The 20,787-nt window shown below is 45.1% G+C and overlaps 1 protein-coding gene and 1 long non-coding RNA gene across 2 annotated transcripts in view; one reads left to right on the top strand and one right to left on the bottom strand.

Annotated features, from left to right (window-relative positions):
- Window positions 1–20,787, top strand: part of RNF128 (ring finger protein 128) — a 349,513-nt gene that overhangs the window by 209,736 nt on the left and 118,990 nt on the right. The window lies entirely within an intron of this gene.
- LOC141048165 (uncharacterized) overlaps window positions 18,151–20,787 on the bottom strand; it is a 100,629-nt gene continuing 97,992 nt past the window's right edge. Inside the window, exon 3 of the long non-coding RNA XR_012219976.1 lies at window positions 18,151–18,385. This is a non-coding gene — a long non-coding RNA (uncharacterized lncRNA). The remainder of the gene's footprint in view (window positions 18,386–20,787) is intronic.

The following is a 20,787-nucleotide window of genomic DNA, read 5'->3' as shown; positions in this document are numbered from 1 at the left end:
ATCAATGAGTGGAACAGACTGCCACGAGAGGTGGTGAGTTCTCCTTCAACAGAAGTCTTCAAACAGAGGCTGGACAGACCTCTGTCTGGGATGATTTAGTGAATCCTGCTTTGAGCAGGGGGTTGGACCAGATGGCGCAGGAGGTCCCTTCCAACTCTACAATTCTGTGATTCTATGATAAAAAACAGCAAAAGAGCAAAAAGGTTTACCAATCCAGGCCTCCAGACAAATCAGGGTGCAGTGGACCCATATAATTGAGATGGTAACACAGGTGCAAGAATACCGATGAAACAACCGCTCACAGCCTACCAATACATGTAGGGGGTGGTTGCCTGGTATGTTAATGCACAGTAAAAAACTTGTATGCGGCGCTGTTCACACTATGGCCATGCACAGCATCCAGGCCAGCCTGGCAGTGACACCCTTCTATTAGCTCAGGCGGGCTGCCCAGCGCCCTCAAAATGCATGCCATGTGAACAGACACCGCAGTTTACAAAATTATAAAGGAGAACAGCATCTCATCCAGGTGAAAGACATATAGACGTTTATTCTGCCATGACAAAATGCGACGTTTCGACCATCAAATGGTCTTTTTCAAGCATGGTATACAGTGGATATGGCGGTCTTAAATAGGCCAATATGGCCAATCCATAACAAGTATCCGCCCATTTTGAATAAATAGCAAAAAAATACATACAAAAAAAACATAAATACACAATTATTGTCTAACAATACATAATAGACACATTCATTAAAACACTTTGCAGGAATTACATAGTCTTAATAGCACATGGTGAAACTAAACAAAAATCTGACCACCTATCATATAATAGCATCCCCATATCACTTAGCAACCCTCCACCTATCACATACAATCATATAAAAAACGTCACAACATGGACTAATACACCAATGATTATGTTCCCTTAAACGGCGCCAAGAACAATGACCTATTAGATTTACCCACGTAATCCTATGTGCTATAGGTCCTCTCTCCAGCGTTCCATATCCGCCCCTTGGAGTCATCATGTAGCGTCGGCTTGTTGTCGCAAAACACTGTTAGAGGTAATCTCAGCCTTGTTGAAAGACAAGCTCTACAGAAGCTATCTGAGAACACAGCCATCACTATTAAGAGTGCTGACAAGGGTGGAGCTGTGGTAATAATGGATACCAATAAATACAAGGCTGAGATTTTGCAACAATTGTCTGACAGTAATGTTTATATTAAATTGGCTGGTGACCCTACTGCCGGGTTTCTTACGGAGTTGCGACTTTTGGTAGATGAGTCCCTTTCCAATGGACTCATAAACCAAAAGTTAGCTGATTTTTTGATTGTGGACTACCCAGTGACACCAATTTTCTATACTTTACTAAAGATCCACAAGGATCTTTTTAACCCTCCCGGGTGTCCGATTGTATCCGGGAGGGGTTCGCTTTTCAACAAAGTGGCCAATTTTCTGGATAAAATTTTGCGACGGTTTGCAACAACAGCACGGACTTATATCATGGACACCAATGATTTCCTTGATAAAATCAAGGATGTCCGGGTCGGCGGTAATACAGTATTAACCTCATTTGATGTGACTTGATTATATACTTCCATTCAGCATGACAAGGGTCTGGAGGCTGTCGAAGTGGTGTTGTCGGGCTCGGACGTGGCCCCAGAGTGTGCACAGATGATCCTTTCCATGTTAGGTTTCATCCTTAGGAAGAATTATTTTCTTTTTGAGGATGATTATTACCTGCAGGTGCGGGGTGCCACCATGGGGTCCAATGTGGCCCCCACCTATGCTAACATCTATATGGCAGTATTCGAGGATCGTTTTGTGTACAAGTCCATCCACTGGGGCCATGTCCGTGCCTGGTGGCACTACATCGATGATGTTTTCTGTGTATGGGATGGTAGTGTGGAGGATCTAAACAATTTTCAAGTGGAACTGAATAATATTTATCCGGAGTTGAAATTTACTTTAACGGAATCTCTTACTCAGGTCCAATTTTTGCATACAATGGTATATAAAGAAGGAAATGTGTTATGTACAGATCTTTTTGTGAAGGAAACTGATAAGAACAGTCTTTTGCTGCATAATAGTAACCATCCAAGAAAGATGGTGGAGTCTTTACCCTGGAGTCAGATGTTAAGAGTACGGAGGATAGTGAAGGATGAAAATAAGTTGATTGGTAGACTTGATGAAATGTGTCAGAAGTTTGTCAACAGGGTTTATCCGTTGAGACAAGTTACACATTTTAAGGAGAAGGCTATTAATCTAACCTCTGTAGCACTCTGTCGTAAACATGACAGGAATAATAACAAACGGGTTCCCTTTGTATCAACCTTTTGTCCTATTAGTGATAAAATTAACAGAATTTTGGACAAGCACTGGGACCTGTTGCAGAAGGGATTACCTGAGATTCCTGAATTTACCAACAGACCAATTTCATCTTACAGGCGGGGTGTTAATTTGAAAGATAAATTGGTAAGAGCAGATGTGGGACCTAGTTGGATTTTGCGACAATTGACTTTGGGCCCTTTAAGGTGTGGTAGTTTTCCGTGCCTTGGCTGTGCTTGCTGTGGAAATATGATTAAGGGGGATAGTTTTAATCACCTTCATACTGGTAAGAAATTTTTGATTAGAGAACATTTTTCATGTACCTCTAGTTTTGTTATTTATGTGATCACCTGCCCATGTGGGCTGCTGTATGTAGGTGAGACTACCATGGAAGTTAGGGCTCGGATCAGCAAACACAAGAGTACTATTAGAACACAGCTTCTTGATTTACCAATACCGAAGCATTTTATCGAATATAGACATTCTGTGAATCAGTTACGGATTAGGGTGATTGATGGGGTTCCTTTGTTGAGAAGAGGTGGCGATAGGACGTTATTGTTGAAAAGAAAAGAGTTGAGGTGGATTTCAATTTTGGATACACTTCAGCCGAAAGGTTTGAATATTGATTACAATTTGCAAATTTGCACTAAATAGTCCACAGTAGTCTTGACAGCATCATTTTTTGTTTTTTTAATAGCGTTAGTTGTTTTTAATTTTTTCTGTTTAATTTTGTGTTTGGTTTCTTTTCAGGAATGGGGCACTGGTGTGACCGTAGGGGACATGAGGACTGAATTGTCTTGAAATCGTGTGTACTCTGGCTGTATATCTATAGTAGAAAAAAAAATTTTCATTCCCCATGCCCTCTTGTTTTTATTTTTATTTTTGGTTGTCTTAATAAAGTTATTTTTTGTTATTTGTATGTATGCTTGTGTGATTTGGATTTTTTACCTTGATTTTGTCCTTTTTTGTATAAGCACATGTGATTACAGTAGTTGAGTGCTCTATTATGCCCTTTGGACAATTGCATGCGTGGTATACTGATTGTTAGTACTACAATGGTGCATATAAAATAGAGTTGGCACTAATGTGTGGATACATGATATTGCGGCTCTGAGTTTTTAGTCATGTGACTGGAGTATGTGAGTGCCATTTGTGGATTTTTGCTATTATAGTTAACAGTTATATATTGGTCCCATAAGTAGCTTCATGTGTGCTGTGCTGACCGACATCATGACAAATTTGTATTGAGCGGGCAAATTTTCCTGATGGGGTATTCTGGATTGGTGACATTATTTCCCTTGTTGTAGGTGGGTGCGAGTATAGTCATGTGACTAGTCATGTGACTTGTCATGAGTCCCCGCTATGTGTAATACAACTACAGACTTTCGGGTTGTGCTGAATGCTACGGCGCATGTGTGAGTTTTCGATGAGTCATCGCGCGATTTGGATTCGGTGACATAATTTCTTTTGCAACAACAAGCCGACGCTACATGATGACTCCAAGGGGCGGATATGGAACGCTGGAGAGAGGACCTATAGCACATAGGATTACGTGGGTAAATCTAATAGGTCATTGTTCTTGGCGCCGTTTAAGGGAACATAATCATTGGTGTATTAGTCCATGTTGTGACGTTTTTTATATGATTGTATGTGATAGGTGGAGGGTTGCTAAGTGATATGGGGATGCTATTATATGATTGGTGGTCAGATTTTTGTTTACTTTCACCATGTGCTATTAAGACTATGTAATTCCTGCAAAGTGTTTTAATGAATGTGTCTATTTTGTATTGTTAGACAATAATTGTGTATTTATGTATGTTTTTTGTGTATTTTTTTGCTATTTATTCAAAATGGGCGGATACTTGTTATGGATTGGCCATATTGGCCTATTTAAGACCGCCATATCCACTGTATACCATGCTTGAAAAAGACCATTTAATGGTCGAAACATCGCATTTTGTCATGGCAGAATAAACGTCTATATGTCTTTCACCTGGGTGAGATGCTGTTCTCCTTTATTACTTTGGATCTTCTGATGTCCAACTGGGTCTTTGGATTTTGAACGTGCATCCCTTGGATCCTGAGGTTGCTGTCAGCCATTCTTGTGTGTGTTTGACCGCAGTTTACAAGACCAAATGGGCCCAACTGCACCCTGAATAATAAGTGCAAAAACCACATTAAAAAATGTGGAGTATTAGCTGATATTTTGGCCAAAATACGTGAGCCCATAACCTGCGCCAAAGGTCTCCACGTTTACGGGTACCTAACGCTAAATCCTAACACTGAAATAGCACAGAAAGAGGACTTAAAAATCCTCCAATAATAGAAAACAGCAAAAGAGCAAAAAGGTTTACCATCCAGGCCTCCATACAAATGCACTATCAGGGTGCAATGGACCCATATAATTGAGATGGTAACACAGGTGCAAGAATACCGATGAAACAACCGCTCACAGCCTACCAATACATGGAGGGGGCGGTTGCCTGGTATGTTAATGCACAATAAAAAACTTGAATGCGGCGCTGTTCACACTATGGCCATGCACAGCATCCAGGCCAGGCTAGTAGTGACACCCTTCTATTAGCTCAGGCGGGCTGCCCAGCGCCATCAAAATGCATGCCATGTGAACAGACACCGCAGTTTACAAGACCAAATGGGCCCAACTGCACCCTGAATAAGGCTGGTTTCACATTTGCGTTTTTTTGCGCTTTGAAAAAACGCATACGTGCGCATGCGTTTTTCCCCTATATTTAACATGGGTGCGCATACCTGCGCGCTGGTAAGCGCATGTATGCGATTTTCATGCGCTGCGTTTTTTTGGGGTGTGCGTTTGTATTTTCCAGACGCAGCATGTTGCATTTTTTGGCCCTGCAAAAAAGCGCATGCGCACGTATGCGCACGTTTTGCGCTAAAAATGGCCATTATAGCCTATGGATGCGCATACGTGCGCACTGGCATGCTCATGTATGCGTTTTTTTGCACATGCGTTTTTTTTTTTTTAACCATGGAATTTAGGGGTTTGGGTTAGAGTTAGGGTTAGTTAAGGGGGTTTAGGGTTAGGGTTAGGGTCAGGGTCAGGGTTAGGGTTGGGCTTAGGGTCAGGGTTAGGGTTAAGTATGGTTTGGTTAAGGGTTAGGGTCAGGGTTAGGGTTAAGTATGGTTTGGTTAAGGGTTAGGGTCAGGGTTAGGGTTAGGGTCAGGGTTAGGGTTAGGGTTAGGGTCAGGGTCAGGGTTAGGGTTAGGGTTAGGGTCAGGGTTAGGGTTAGGGTTAGGGTCAGGGTTAGGGTCAAGTCTGGTTTGGTTAAGGGTTAGGGTCAGGGTTAGGGTCAGGGTTAGGGTTAAGTATGGTTTGGTTAAGGGTTAGGGTTAGGGTCAGGGTCAGGGTCAGGGTTAGGGTTAGGGTTAGGGTTAGTTAGGGTTTAGGGTTTGGGTTAGGGTTAGGGTTAGGGTTAGGGTCAGGGTTAGGGTTAGGGTTAGGGTTAAGGTCAGGGTTAGGGTTAGTTAGGGTTTAGGGTTTGGGTTAGGATTAAGTATGGTTTGGTTAAGGGTTAGGGTCAGGGTTAGGGTTAGGGTTAGGGTCAGGGTTAGGGTTAGGGTCAGGGTCAGGGTTAGGGTTATTAAAGTCATGGTTTGGGTTAGTGTGAGGGGCCACCTAATGTTGGAAAAAAACGCAAACGCGGTAAAAACGCACTAAAAACGCATACAAACCTATAAAAACGCTGCGTTTTTTTCATGCATGCTCATAAAAATGCTTGAAAAAAATGCAGCAGTTGTATGCTTTTGTATGCGTTTTTTCAATGCGTTTTTTTGCGGGAAAAACGCGCTGCAAAAAAAAGCAAGTGTGAAACTAGCCTTAAAAGTGCAAAAAACACATTCAAAAATGTGGAGTATTAGCTGATATTTTGGCCAAAATACGTGAGCCCGAAACCTGCGACAAAGGTCTCCACGTTTACGGGTACCTAACACTAAATCCTAACACTGAAATAGCACAGAAAGAGGACTTAAAAATCCTCCAATAATAGAAAACAGCAAAAGAGCAAAAAGGTTTACCATCCAGGCCTTCAGACAAATGCACTATCAGGGTGCAGTTGGGCCCATTTGGTTTTGTAAACTGCAGTGTCTGTTCACATGGCATGCATTTTGAGGGTGCTGGGCAGCCCACCTGAGCTAATAGAAGGATGTCACTACTATGCTGGCCTGGATGCTGTGCATGGCCATAGTGTGAACAGCGCCACATACAAGTTTTTTATTGTGCATTAACATACCAGGCAACCGCCTCCTCCATGTATTGGTAGGCTGTGAGCGGTTGTTTCATCGGTATTCTTGCACCTGTGTTACCATCTCAATTATATGGGTCCACTGCACTCTGATAGTGCATTTGTCTGGAGACCTGGACGGGTAAACCTTTTTGCTCTTTTGCTGTTTTCTATTATTGGAGGATTTTTAAGTCCTCTTTCTGTGCTATTTCAGTGTTATGATTCTATGATAACAAAAACTTCCAGCTCACCCAGTTGCTCTATCATCACCCACCTGGGGCTCAGACACCAGCCTAACCCTGGCCTCCCATCAAGGACAATAGAAAAAATTGGAGTTCGATTCAACAGTACTGGATTTTTCTTTTATTTTTATTTTTCAACGCATTTTGACTGCACTAAGCAGTCTTACTCAAACAGCTGTGGAATACGTATAATAGAATCCATCGGACGAAACGGACATCATGAGTTCAAAAATAAGGCCGGGGTCACAATTGCGAGTGCAATGCAAGAAACTTGCGCGAGTCTCTCACCTCAATACCGGGCACTGCCGCCAGCGGTTCAGACCGGAGCGTTCAGCTGCGTAGGAAGACATGCCGCTGCACACTCCAGTCTCGAGTGCCGGCATCAGCGTCGGGCATTGAGGCAAGAGACTTGCGCAAGTTTCTCGCATTGCACTCACAAGTGTGATCCCGGCCTAAGAGGAAAAAATGTAAGTGCACTGCAAGTAGTGGGGGAAGTGATAAAATATTCTGCGGAAATAACCTAATTAGTAGAATGGAGTGTTATTTCAAAGGTAAGAAAATATAATTAAGAGGGAGATAGTGATGATGTGTACATGGGGAAATTGCTGTGTTCGGACATATGAGTAACATGTTATATACTAAACCAGGAGAGAGGATTGGTGTAAGCAAATATTTGTAAGCTAATCATCATTAAAGGAAAAATATTTACCATGTCATTATAAAACAATTGTATAATACAACCTTATGATAGGAACAATTAATCTATATATATACAATCATTTCACGATTGGGATAAACATTAACCATATGATATTTCCATTGTGAAAGCCATATAATTGTTTGCACACCATATCGTGTATCCTGTCCACACCCTTCCAATCTCATGTCGGAATTTTCTAACCCATGATCTAATGAGCTCTCCTGTTCTAAGCTTTCACTGAACCTTGTGGCTCAAAACTATGATGCGTGGTGCCATCACACGGTGAGAGCGTTTTGTGCAGCCTAGTTCGTCTTCAAAATTATCTAATTAATCACATATCATTCTAAAAAATGCAGTTGAATATAAATGCATACAATATAACTTGACCTTGCCGTCACTCACAAACAATGTGTGGTTTTTCAGGCTGTGTGCCCACGTTGCGTGTTTTTGAAGGGTTTGTGCCAGATCAGACGCTTCAGAAACGCTTAAAATAAGCTTTCCATTCAATTTAATACATTTTTGCATTTTTATGCCAATGCATGCGTTTTTTTCCTCTCAGAAAACGCTTAGCGGCTAAAAACGCAGCATGCTCATTCTTTTGTGCATAGGTCTGCGTTTTTAGCTGTTTGCAATGTTCCCAGAAAACGCGCAGAAAAAACACATCAAAAATGCACGTTTTGTGCAAAAATCGCGCAAAAAATAAAACGCGCGTTTTCTGGGAAGAAGTCTGGTTTCCTGAGCGTTTTAAAATGCTAACGTGGGCACATAGCCTCAAAGCTCATCTGACCTTGTCATATCAGGTTAGTACGTTCCTCTATACACTCAGCCTCATTCCCAGCTGTACGCTTTTTTTTTACAAACAATGACACACCATTTTAAAATAAAAATTTTTAATCATTTTTATAATCACATCTTATGCGACGCCCTCTCCCAGGGCCGTGGGGTACTCGGTACCGGGCCCGTTGGCTTCAATGGGGGATGTCACGGCAGCTGCGACCTGGTCAGTGGCCCTGGGCATCCATTGTAAAAGGGGGATGGTTGAACGTGTGGATGATGATTAAAGTTTGTGAGTGAAAGATTCGTGACGCCACCTGTGGTGTTCGGCAAAGAAGATGTTAAGCCGACGCTGCAGACAGATCCTCTGGGACAGATGGTGTTGTGCAGCAATGATGTTGTGGCCCTCCACAGGTAGGGCAGTTGGAGCGGGGTACTCGGTACCTGGCCCGTTGATCTCAATGGGAGTTGTCACAGAAGCTGTGACCCGGCCTGTGGCCCTGGGGCTCCATGTCAAAAGGGGGTGAATGAACAATGAAATAGAGTTTATGAATAGTTCGTGACGCCACCTGTGGTGTTCGGCAAGTGAGATGTTAGGCCGACGCTGCATGCAGATTCTTTGGGACTGGTGGTGAGTTGCAGCCGAGATGGTGAAGCTCCCCACAGGTGGAGCTGTAGTCCCAGGGCAGTGTGGATGTAGTAATGGAGGGGAGATGCAGGCAGGGTAGAAGCTGGTACCCAGATGTAGTGGTGCAGAGTGTATTGGTGTGGGAATAAGTGGAGGACACCGGGGCATGTAGTTCCAAAGCTTTACTCACAGTCTGCAGTTCACACAGGTGCCTGCCTCTGTGCCATGTCCTCCGGATCAGGGGCTCAGTCAACCTCCAGGCAAGATAGGATGCTCCCTTCCAACACTCCACCAACATGTGCCTTTCTGAATGTCTCCTCTATAGCACCTTTAAGTGAAGTACTCCCAGTACTGAGTTACACTGGAGTTCCTCCTGTCCTATGTTCTTATGAACCTTCCTTGTATGGCAGACAGCTGTAGCCTGCTTCGGGGACTCCTTACTCCTGAGACCCGGCTCACTATCCAAGTTGCTGTTGTGCCCCCAAGTCTGAGATTGGAGTAGTGCATTTACAGCCCACTACTCCTCCCATGTCTGCTGAAGGACCATAAGTGTCCATACAACCTCGGGGACCGGGCCCCGGCTTTGCGCTTAGAACTTCTTGGCAGGGTTCTCTCCTAACCCACGTCCTCTGTTCTCTTTACTCCTCACGTTCCGTACTATTCTTTCCCTTCTGACGGAAGATCAGGTTTCTGTTCAATGTCTTTCTCCTTGTTTCCTTTCCTGTGCCAGCTGGCTCAGATCACTGAGGCAGCTGCAGCACTCCTTCCTCCATCCCTCCCTCCGGGATCTTCTCTCTCCAGTCTCTCTCTAAGACTGACTGAACTGAACTGCCCTGCTAACCCTTCCCGCTCTTTTATGTATTCTAAACTCCACCCGCCTCCCAGCATGTTTCGTGTTCCAAGCAGGGAACCACCAAAGGTGCTCTCTGCTACACTCTAAGCAGGAAGCCGCAATGTGGCTTTGCTACACTACTTTGTGGTGAGGGGTGCAGATGTTAAGGTGTGGTTAGGAGTTCCCACCTTACCTGGATGGTGGGGCACTACACCTCAGGAGGAGGTGCAGCACCTCTGTGGCGACTGAACCCTCAGGGGCACCACATTCCCCCCCGTTAAACACAGCACGTCCGTGGGCTGCAAGTTAAACAGAAACAAGCAATTCCAGGAACATACAAAATTTTTATGATGCTAAATCAACATGACTTATACTAAACTTCCTAATATAGGTGGCATGGTTTCTTGAACGTTACAAACAAATTAACTGTCTAAATTTTACATTATGCTACCTAATTTAAAGTGCTATATAAGCAAACTCAATATCAATTCACATTTTCTAGCAACATATCTCCTTTCCGTTACCTTTCACATTTTCTACTTTCTACTGTCTCTTCTAGACTTAGGATGACAACCGTGGATACCTGGTTCGTCACCTGTAATTTCAATTGTGTACTCACATCCTCAACATCTTTATTGAAAGTTCTGTAAAACATTCACTATGTCTCTTTCTCAATATACTTCCATAAAATCTGTCATTAGGATTTTCATTATATACTAATACTTTCGAGTTTCTATTCAGGAAATAACATTAAGCATTATCATTAAGTGCAAGAGTAGACACTGGTCCGGCCAACGTGTCTGGAAATGTCCCTGTGTCGAGGTAGGTCTTCTTTTACGATGAGAGTCCTATGTAAAACCAAGAGAGAGCACCTAAAGAGGTGCAAACTATATACAATTTTCAGTTCCGGATCATTCAACGTTCATGATCTCCACAGTTCAAGTGTGAAGGCTGCCAACAGTAGTGGGCAACTCTGGGAAAACAAAACTAAAACATAATAGCCAAAAATAGAAAACTTGTACAAAAATAGGAAACAAAGCACAACTGTGCAAATACCTTCCTGGGTAATAAGAATTAAAGTGAAGAAGCGTCTTAACTATTGGTTGTCCCCTCCTGGGGTTGCTGGGAACTGGTTGCTGGAGCCGTTACCAGAAGAGAGAAACGCATTGGCGGTACTCTTCCTCCAGTGGGGTAAAACTTGCGGCTTTCCATACTTTTGGCAGTGGCACTGGTACTGAGGTTACGTTGCACATAGGGGTAGGTACAAACACCCGTCTTCTCAATAACTGTTGGTGAAGAGGTAGCAGGTGGCTGCTGCCTGTAGGCCTTTATGAGATCTTCCGGGATCCGTCTAATGTTCATAGCATACCACCCTCTCAGTCCTTCGTGTCTAGTGAAGGTCACATGATCTCCCGGGCTTAGGTTTCTGGCAGGGTGTCCCTTTCTCAAGTGCGATTCTACATCTCTCCGGTTGAAAAACAGGTCGGAGATTCGGCTGGGGTAATGGATAAAGCCAAACCCCCTCTCAGAATTCACATTCAAGACGTGGCCCCAACCTGCCGAGTCTCTGGGACCGTAGTGACCGGCACGAACCTGCTCCTTCCAGTCCAAATCTGGGCCCAGTACAGCTAGCCTTCGCTACTCTCTGTCTCGGTGTTCAGCTGTCAGTTGCCGGATAGTCGCTTGGCAGCTAGCCCAGTTCTCATCCTCCCGTTCCTCCCGGGACCGATCCAGGCTAGTTTTGTACCACAGCGCCACTATCAGGGGTTCTGGTGTTTCCCCCCAGGGGCTGGTATCTAGGTCCCAGACCAGATCTAGCACGACCTGGCCAGCCGCTGCGACCACAGTATACCCCAAGGCCTTCCCAGGTGCAGGGACATCAAACATACCTGGAGCCTACTGGCGGTGTGGGTTCTGCTCCGGTGCAGGTTGGAGCTGGCCAGTGGCAGCAGGCTGCGGTGGAGCGGATGGTGGCTCCGGGCCCGCAGGGGCGTCTGGTGGGACCCGCGCAGCCGCGTCAGGTCCGGGCGGGAGCTCCTCTTCCTCCGCTTCGGCTGCCGGGCCTCATACAATTCCTCCGGTGGCGGTGGCAGCGAAGGGGCTCCGGATGCTGCCGGAGGTGTGGCAGTGGCTGCAGGCTCCGTGGAGTCTGCCTGGGGAAGCTCCGGTGCAACAGCGATGGGTACCGGTGACAGTGGTACCGCTGGCGTAGGCCCCTCCTGAGCGTGCTGCCAGTTCAGCCTCCACATGGCCTCCTGCCTCAGCTGCAAACATTGGGTCAGCCGGGCAATCTCCTCCTCCAGCTGTCGGCGATTCAGCCTTGATGCAGGGTCCGAGCCTACCCTGATGCAGTATTCCCCTTATATTTTGTCTCTTAGGGGAAGAAGTGCTCTGGTAAGAGGAAAAACAGGGAATGTGGCCTTTGCAGTGCTCCCTTGCCAGAAGCCTACCTTAAGAAATTGTATCAGCCGTGCATGCAACAGACGGTAGGGGTAAAAAAAAAAAAAAAGTAAATTGGACCGGGGTTTAAATACATAGCCCCTTATGTTTTCCCAACCCCTACAGGTGGCGGAAGAAACCCCTGACTTCAACACGAGCCTCAGGGAGATCATTAGAACCGAGATAAAGGATTCCCTAAAATCCCTATCCCAGGGTGAATCCTCGTAAAAGAGTAGACCTGCAAAAGTCTCAGAATCAGACTCCTCAGCTAACCCAGGGAGAGGCGAATATTCCTCAGAGCCCGCGACTTCCTCTTCGGCATCATCTTCAGAAGAAGACTCCAACCACTTTTGCTTTGCCCTTGATCAAATGGACCGCTTACTCAAATCTGTAAGGTCCACCATGGGGGTGTCTGATGCTAAACCAGATCTGTCAGCACAGGACCAAATGTTCGGGGGCCTAGACCCGAAAAAACGTAGGTCCTTCCCATAGAATGACAAGGTTAAAAACCTAGTAGATAAAGAATGGAAGAAGCTGGAAAAAAGGGGCTCCCTACCACTGGCCTTTAAAAGGAGATACCCTTTCGATGACCCCTTGGTGGACAGATGGGACAAAGCGCCGAAGCTTGAAGCAGCCGTAGCTAAAGCTTCCAAAAAATCCTCCATCCCTTTTGATGACATGACCTCTCTAAAGGACCCGCTGGATAAGTAGGCGGACTCCTTTTTGAAAGGGACATGGGAGATGTCGGCTGGCGCTTTGAGACCAGCTGTTGCGGCTACCTGCACGGCAAGATTCATGATAGTCTGGCTGGATCAGCTGGAGTCCCAACTTGAGGATGGTGCCTCTAAAGAGTCCATTTCAAGGTCCTTATCAATAATTCAGAACGTGGCATCCTTTCTAGCCGATGCTTTGGCAGATTCGGCAAGGATGGCGGCCAGAGCTGCGGGCCTATCCAATGCCGCAAGAAGGACTCTATGGCTAAAATGTTGGCCGGGAGACATCTAGGCAAGGTCTCATCTCTGCTCCATCCTGTGCGAGGGGGAATATTTGTTTGGGCCAGTTTTAGACGAGCTGTTAGAAAAAGCGGGAGATGATAAGAAGAAATTCCCTTCTCTACCAACCCCTTCTTACAGACGTCCCTTCACTAGGAGACGTTATCCTCGTAGAAGGTTGTCCAGAGACCGTGGCAGATGGGAGGACAAAAGAAGGAGAGGTACAGGCATTATGTTTGGAGCAGGGGGGCACCAGGAGGGAGTGTCCCGGGAGGCCAAGAAACCGGCCCAATGACTAACTGCTCCTGTAGGGGGTACACTATCTGCCTTCTACATGGCCTGGTCCCTAATTTCCAGTAGCAACTGGATCTTGGATTTAATAGCCACTGGGCTTTGATTAGAATTTTCCCATGTTCCCCGAAACAGGTTCAGGATCACTCCTCTCAGATCTTCTCCATCAGAGCAGACTGCTCTGGAAATAGAAATTCAGGACCTATGTAACAAAAAGGTTCTGATACCAGTACCAGAGGCGGAAAGGGGCAGAGGGTTCTACTCCCCTCTGTTTCTGGTCCATAAACCGAACGGGTGCTTTAGGACTATTATTAACCTTAAATCCCTTAATAATTTTCTCATTACTCACCCGTTTAAAATGGAAACCATCAACTCGCAATAAAATTGTTGTTTAAAAACTGCTTTATGGTGGTGCTAGATTTAAGAGACGCCTACTACCATACTCCCATTCATGCAGCTCATCAGCATTTCCTGAGGGTGGCAGTTCACTTAGATGGGTCAGTCCAGCACTTCCAATATGGTGCCCTTCCCTTTGGTATTGCAGTCGCCCCCCGGGTTTTCACCAAGGTTATTTCAGAGGTCATGGCTCATCTGCGTGAATCAGATATCCTAGTGGTCCCCTACCTAGATAACTTCCTCATTGTAGGCAAGACAGCGGATCATTGTCTGAAGCAATTACGTGAAGCAATGTCTGCCTTGGAGCGGCTAGGGTGGCTGCTAAATGTCAAAAAATCTCGTCTTCAGCCAGGAGAGTCCAGCAATTCTTGGGCCTAATCCTAGATTCCCAAATCCAGGAATGCCGTCTGCCCCCAGAAAAATTAGTTTGCCTACGACAACAGGTCTTGAATGCCTCCAATAACCGCACCATGTCCCTCAGGAAGGCCATGTCCCTGTTGGGCTCCCTCTCGTCCTGCATCCCAGCGGTCCAGTGGGCCCAGTTCCATACAAGGAAATTGCAGGGCGATGTTTTAACATATCAGAAAATCCTTGGGGGTTGCCTAGAGGGCCAGCTAACCTTAACCACTAGACACTATAGAATCCCTCAATTGGTGTCTTGATGAAAATAATCTACAGTATCTAGGGGGTTCCATGGGAATATGAGGTAACCCGCATAGTCACCATGGACACAAGTTCCTCCGGTTGGGGGGCTCATATGGGTAGATTTTAGTCCAGGGCCTATGGGAGTATCATCAGGTAGAAATGTCCTCTAACCTGAAAGAGTTAACAGCAGTGGAGCAGGCGCTTAAAAAGCTCCTTGTGTATCTACAGGGTCATCATGTATGAGTACTCGCCGACAATCAGGTCACCGTGGCTTATATCAACCACCAGGGAGGGACTCGGTCCAGACCCCTGAGAAACGTAGCAGATCGTCTGTTCCAGCTGGCAGAGCAATATTTTCTGTCTTTAACAGCTCTGCATATAAAAGGGAGAGAAAACATTGCAGCAGACCACCTAAGTCGCAATCCCATGAGGCAGGGGGAATGGTCCCTAAAACCCGCCCTCTTCGACCTGATTGTGCAAAAGTGGGGGCAACCAGAGGTGGATCTCTTCACCACCGGAGAAAACATAAAAAGTGATGCAATTTTGCTCACTAAATCCCCGGGAGGGCCCTCAGGCGGTAGACGCTCTGCTGGTAAAATGGAACTTCAAACTAGCATATGCCTTCCCTCCTCTGTCCCTTCTACCCCTCGTGCTGAGGAAAGTCAAGAAAGACAAGGCAAGGGTCATTGTTGTGAGTTCATTTTCCCCTTCACTACTGAGGCCCGAGGAACTCCCTCTTCTGGTAAAGAAAGGTAGTGAGCCTGATTATAAAACACCTGAGTCTGATGATGATGACTGGCTGAGTGGAGTTACTGACTGGATATAAGGCTGCCGACGCCCTTCTGCCCTGCGGGTGATTTCTCTGTGGGATCCTTGGAGACCAGTCTGAATTCCTGCTCTTCTAAAGCTAAGTTTTCTGCTCGGCTTTTTGCATTCTTGCTTTGACTTTGTTTTGCTTTGTTTTTCTGGATTTCTGCCATTCCCTGCTGGGGTGTGCTGAATTCCTTTAGCTCTGTCTTCTGAAAATACCTGAGTGCTGATTTAGTTTTTGAAGCCTAGCTGCTTCAGGGTCTTTTTCATATCAGCTTGTTGGCTTATGTCTTTGATAGGGTTTTGGCAGATTGCAGACAGCAACCTTCCTTTCCTGTTCTGTTTAGTTAGCTTGGGCCCCGTCTTTGCTCAGTCTATCTTTCTATCTGTGTGAGTGTTTTTTCATCTTGCTTCACCGTCATTATATGTTGGGGGCTGCCTTTTACTTTGGGGTCTGCTCTGGGGCAGTTTAGATTTCCTTTTCTGTCTTTAGGCTATTTAGCGCTCCGGCTGTGATTGAGGGGTCTAGGGCATCGTAGGAACCCCCCACGGCTACTGCTAGTTGTGTTGATAGGTTCAGGGGTCTGCAATCTGATAGTTGCCAACTTCTCTGGTTTTCTGGACGTAGCTTCTATTTTTGTGTCTGCCTCCTACGGTGACTCAATCATAACAGGTCATAATGATCGCTCCGTTCTGCCCAGGAGGGCATGGTTCTCATGCCTCAGGACGATGTCAGTGTCCGATTCGTGGGTCCTGCCAGAGGTCCCGGATCTCCTATCCCAGGGCCCGGTTTACCATCCTCAGGTGGCTGGCCTACATCTGACCACGTGGATTTTGAATGGACACTACTAAAAGATAGAGGTTTCTCTCCAGGCCTAATTAATACCCTACTCAAAAGCAGGAAAACTATTACAACCCAGATTTATGTGAGAATCTGGTAAAGATTCCTTCAGGACTCGCGCGAGGTGGCTGGTCAAGCAGCCCCGATTAATTAGATTTTAAAATTCCTCCAAAAAGGCCTGGACATGGGGTTTTCTACCAGTACCCTTAAGGTGCAGGTATCTGCCTTAGGGGCCCTTTTTAACTGCAGCATCGCCGGTAATAACTGGGTCAACAGGTTCATTAAAGCAGCAGATAGATCTAGGCCTGTAGGGAAAGAGAGGTTCATGGCCTGGGATTTGAACCTAGTTCTCACCGCCATGACAGAAGCTCCGTTCGAGCCTATTGCAGCAGCCTCCATAAAGACCCTGTCAGTCAAGGTAGTCTTCCTGGTAGCGCTAACATCAGCTCGCCGAGTAAGCGACATCCAGGCGTTATCTAGGCTTCCCCCTTATACTTAAATAAAGGATGATAGTTTAATAATGAGACATGACCCAGTATACATATCGAAGGTAACCTCCAGGTTCCATAGGACACAGGAAATAGTTCTTCCATCTTTTGTCCCTAATTCAACTAACAAGAAGGAAAGGAAACTACATACCCTGGATGTTAGGAGATGCCTCCTCGAATACCTGGTGGTTACAGAGCCCTGGAGGAAAGATAATGCCCTGTTTATCTCCTATCAGGGCACTAGGAAAGGCCTTAGGGCATCAAAAAGCTCACTAGCTAAGTGGATTAGGGAAGCCATTTCATTAGCATACACCTCTAAGGGCAGGTCGGCTCCTGGCAAGCTAGGAGAGCATTCCACCAGAGTCATGGCAACCTCGTGGGCGGAGAGATCAGGAGTCTCAATCGGCCAGATATGTAAGGCAACTACTTGGTCCTCTCCGAGCACCTTTTACAACCATTATAGACTAGACTTGGGTGCTTCCTCAGACCTCTCATTTGGTGTAAGGGTCCTGCAGGCTGTAGTCCCTCCCTAAGTAATTATTACTCTCTGTAATTCTCTCAGGTTTTGCTGTCATGGACGATCGAATAAAGTCTTAAGGCTCCTTTACATTTAGCGATGCACCAGCGATCCCGACCATGATATGACCCGGTCAGGATCGCTGGTGCATCACTACATTGTCGCTAGTGAGCTGCCAAACACGCCGATCTCACTAGCGATGCAGCGACGCAGCAGCGGTCGTTACTTACCTTTCAGACGCGGCGATGATGATGTCCTCCCGCCCGTGTCCATGCATCGCTCATCGACGCCAGCTGGAAGCCCAGCAGGAAGCAGCCGACGAGAAATGGACCTGGACGATCTTGCACGATCAGCGATAGCCAGCGGGGGAGCCGGTCGGAAGTAAGTATCACACATAGCGATATCTCTAGCAATATCACTGCTGCGTCACAAGATCGGTGACACTTTAGCGATATTGCTAGCGATATTGCTATGTGTAAAGGGCCCTTTAGTTACTCACCGGTTAACGGTATTTTGTCGGAGTCCATGACAGCACCCTTAGATTCCCTCCCTTTTATTTAGAGTTGGGTGTGCACTTCTTCCTCTTATGTACACTAGTAGTTAATAGTCAAGTAGTAATAGTATTGTACATAAATCATGTCATTAACATTGGTGGTCCTCTTGGGCTCTGTAATCCAACTGATGTGTGGGTGAGGTGCCGCCCTTATGTATCTGTAGGTTGTTCCTGTTCCTGAAGGGCGGATCCCCTCTCTCAGGTGGTGCTGTCATAGACTCCGAAAAATACGGTTAACCGGTGAGTAACTAAGACTTTAATTTTCTACTCAGTTTTTACAAATAAATATATTATTCTCATATATACAGTATGTTTTAGTATACATTTATATTTTTGTAAACGAAATAAAGAAAGATGGTTTTCAATACATACCCTCAAAACTGTTAAGAATCATGAAAATATATTTATTTATTTTTCATTGAATAAATCCTTTCAAAGTGTTTGACCACAGAAACAAATAAGTAACACAAAATCCACTATTAGCTCCTTTTCCCTCTGATCAGGTAGTTCACTGGGTAGGGCTACCATCCAGACATTCAGTCTTTTCGGGATTTCTGTCAGGAGGAGTTCGCCTCTTGTTCCTTTCTCTTGCAGACTTATCACTCTTCCTTTTATCTTTTGTTTTTCTTCATTTTTTTCTAAATGTGAATCCTATTAATAAACAGATCACTATATAAGTTATATAATAACAAGATTAGTGCATTATAACGAATTTTACCTCTGCATATCACATGTATGTCATGTGTCATCCCATGTGGTACCTGACCGAACTTTGACACCTTGTCATGTGGCTCTTGTTTTGGCGCTCACATTTGAAACCTTTAACCTATTTGAATGATACCCTTGCTGTCTCTGTATACTTGTGGGCTTTCCTGATGAAGAAGTCATTTGTAATTTGAAACGCGTTGAATAAACCACCATTTTGATTTTACCTCCTGGGATATTTGTCTCACTAACCGTCAGCAAGCGCAGAAATCGTTTACAAAACCCCTTTTCACCCTTTCAGAGCTACATTAGACAGTCAGTCGAAAACATCAATATCCGGTGGGGTTGGCCGACGTGAGTCTAATGTGTATGAGGGCTTTTGCACTGGGTACATTTCTCTATTCGCCCCAATCATTGGCATTTATGATATATAATTGTAATTCAGCATTTATTTAATGTGCATGGGTTAATTTCACCCCGTTCTACTGCAATCTGTGCAACTCAGGATGCATCCTGTTTGATAGTAATTTGGGGGCAGGCAATCTCCAGCTGAAGGAAAACCTTTCTCAAGTGCAAATTTTTTCTTAAAGGGAACCTGTCAGGTCCCCCATGCCCTCCAACCCAGCATCAGTCACTTATTTATGAGTAAATTCCCTGCATAACCAGCCCTGTATATTGTTTTTCTGTACAAATGAGGTTTTAAAAATAGCATTTATATTGTCCCCTTTTCCTATTCCAATGAGGACTTTGCCTAGTTGATGGGGCATTAGTTGCCCCAAACAAGTCAGCCCTCTTTCAATGTTATCACGCCCCTGCAAATCTCACGCACGCATGCCGCACATTTTGACTGTGTCACGGCACCTCTGCAATTTAGAAGATGGCTTCCAATCATGCGCAGTGCTCACCTCTGAGGCTGGGAAGCATACACCTGGCTTCAAAGACGCAGCGACTCTGCCGGAATAAGCAGCATGCATGCACAAGATTTGCATGAGCGGTGATGACGCTGCTAATGCAAATTATGTTAGCATGAGCACAGAGGAAAAGGGTTGACTAGTCTGGGGCAACTAATGTCTCATCGACCAGTAAAAGCCCTCATTAGCATAGTAAATGGGGAACATATAAATGCTTTTATTAAATCTCATTTGTACAGAAAAATGTTATACAGGGCTGGTTAGGCAGGGAATTTACTCATAAATAAGTGAATGCTGCTGGGTTGGAGGAAATGGAGAACCTGACTGGTTCCCTTTAGGAAAACTGGTAGAACCTGTTTGTGAAGACCACATTTACAATGTCACTGAAAGAAAAAGGAAACTATTTTGGTTTCATTGCATTTTATATGTGGTACAGTGGCTGATTTCTATGGGTCCCATAGACCCAAAGGTGGGTTCAAACGCAGCAGTTGTACTGCGGCATGAGGCAGCCAAAAACTACAGCAGCTGGGGTTATATAACTGCTCTTTATACAATTACATGGCTGTTTCCCTGCAAAATTGTGTGATTTATATACAGAGCAGTTAAAAAAACCAAGCCCTGCCGGTGGAAAAAATACATCATGTGGACATTCAGATTGGTTAAACCTCCGAATGAGGCTTGTTTAATATGAGTAGAAGGCTCAATTCATATGTACAGTCTATGGCCCTAATTCATTAAAGTGATTGTGCCAGAATTCGGGCAAAATTGCTTTGAAAAGGTGGTCAATTTTTGCGCTTTGCAAAGTTGGGCAAAAATTTTGCGAATTTTGGTGTTTTTATTTTTTATTTATTTTACTCATTTATAAAGCACCATTAATTCCCCAGCACTTTACATACATTATCGGCACTGTCCCTATTGGGGCTCACAATCTTGATTCCCTATCAGTATATCTTTGGAATGTGGGAGGAAACCAGAGAACCCAGAAGAAATCCATGCAAACACGAGGAGAACATACAAACTCCTTGCAGATGTTGTCCTTGGTGGGATTTCAATCCAGGACCCCAGTGCTACAATGCCCTATCAAATGGATTAATGAAAAAACAAACCGCCATTAGATTTGAGCAAAAAGAGAATTGCAGGACCCTTATCCGGCGTCCATGTTGGTGCTCCATGGCAGCAAGACCAGGCAGTACCAACTTTGAATCCTGAAGTCCTGGGCGCATCTTATGATTAACAAACCCCCCCAGAACAGCATGATACCCCATGACATCATTATGTCACAAGAGCCTATTAATCATAAGAGCTGGTCAGCATGCCAACATTCGAATACTGGCTAAGGAAGTCCTCACTGCCCTGATCCTGCTGCCACAAATTACCAATGTGAATGCCGAATCAGAGTTCTGCAAATCTTTTTCCTTAAGTCTAAGGCCGGAGTCA

This window comes from Dendrobates tinctorius, unplaced genomic scaffold, assembly GCF_039654945.1.
Source record: "Dendrobates tinctorius isolate UK_male_01 unplaced genomic scaffold, ASM3965494v1 ptg000133l, whole genome shotgun sequence".
Taxonomy (NCBI): Eukaryota; Metazoa; Chordata; class Amphibia; order Anura; family Dendrobatidae; genus Dendrobates; species Dendrobates tinctorius.
The sequence above is the reverse complement of the archived record's forward strand: the minus strand, read 5'-3'. Positions and strand labels throughout refer to the sequence as shown.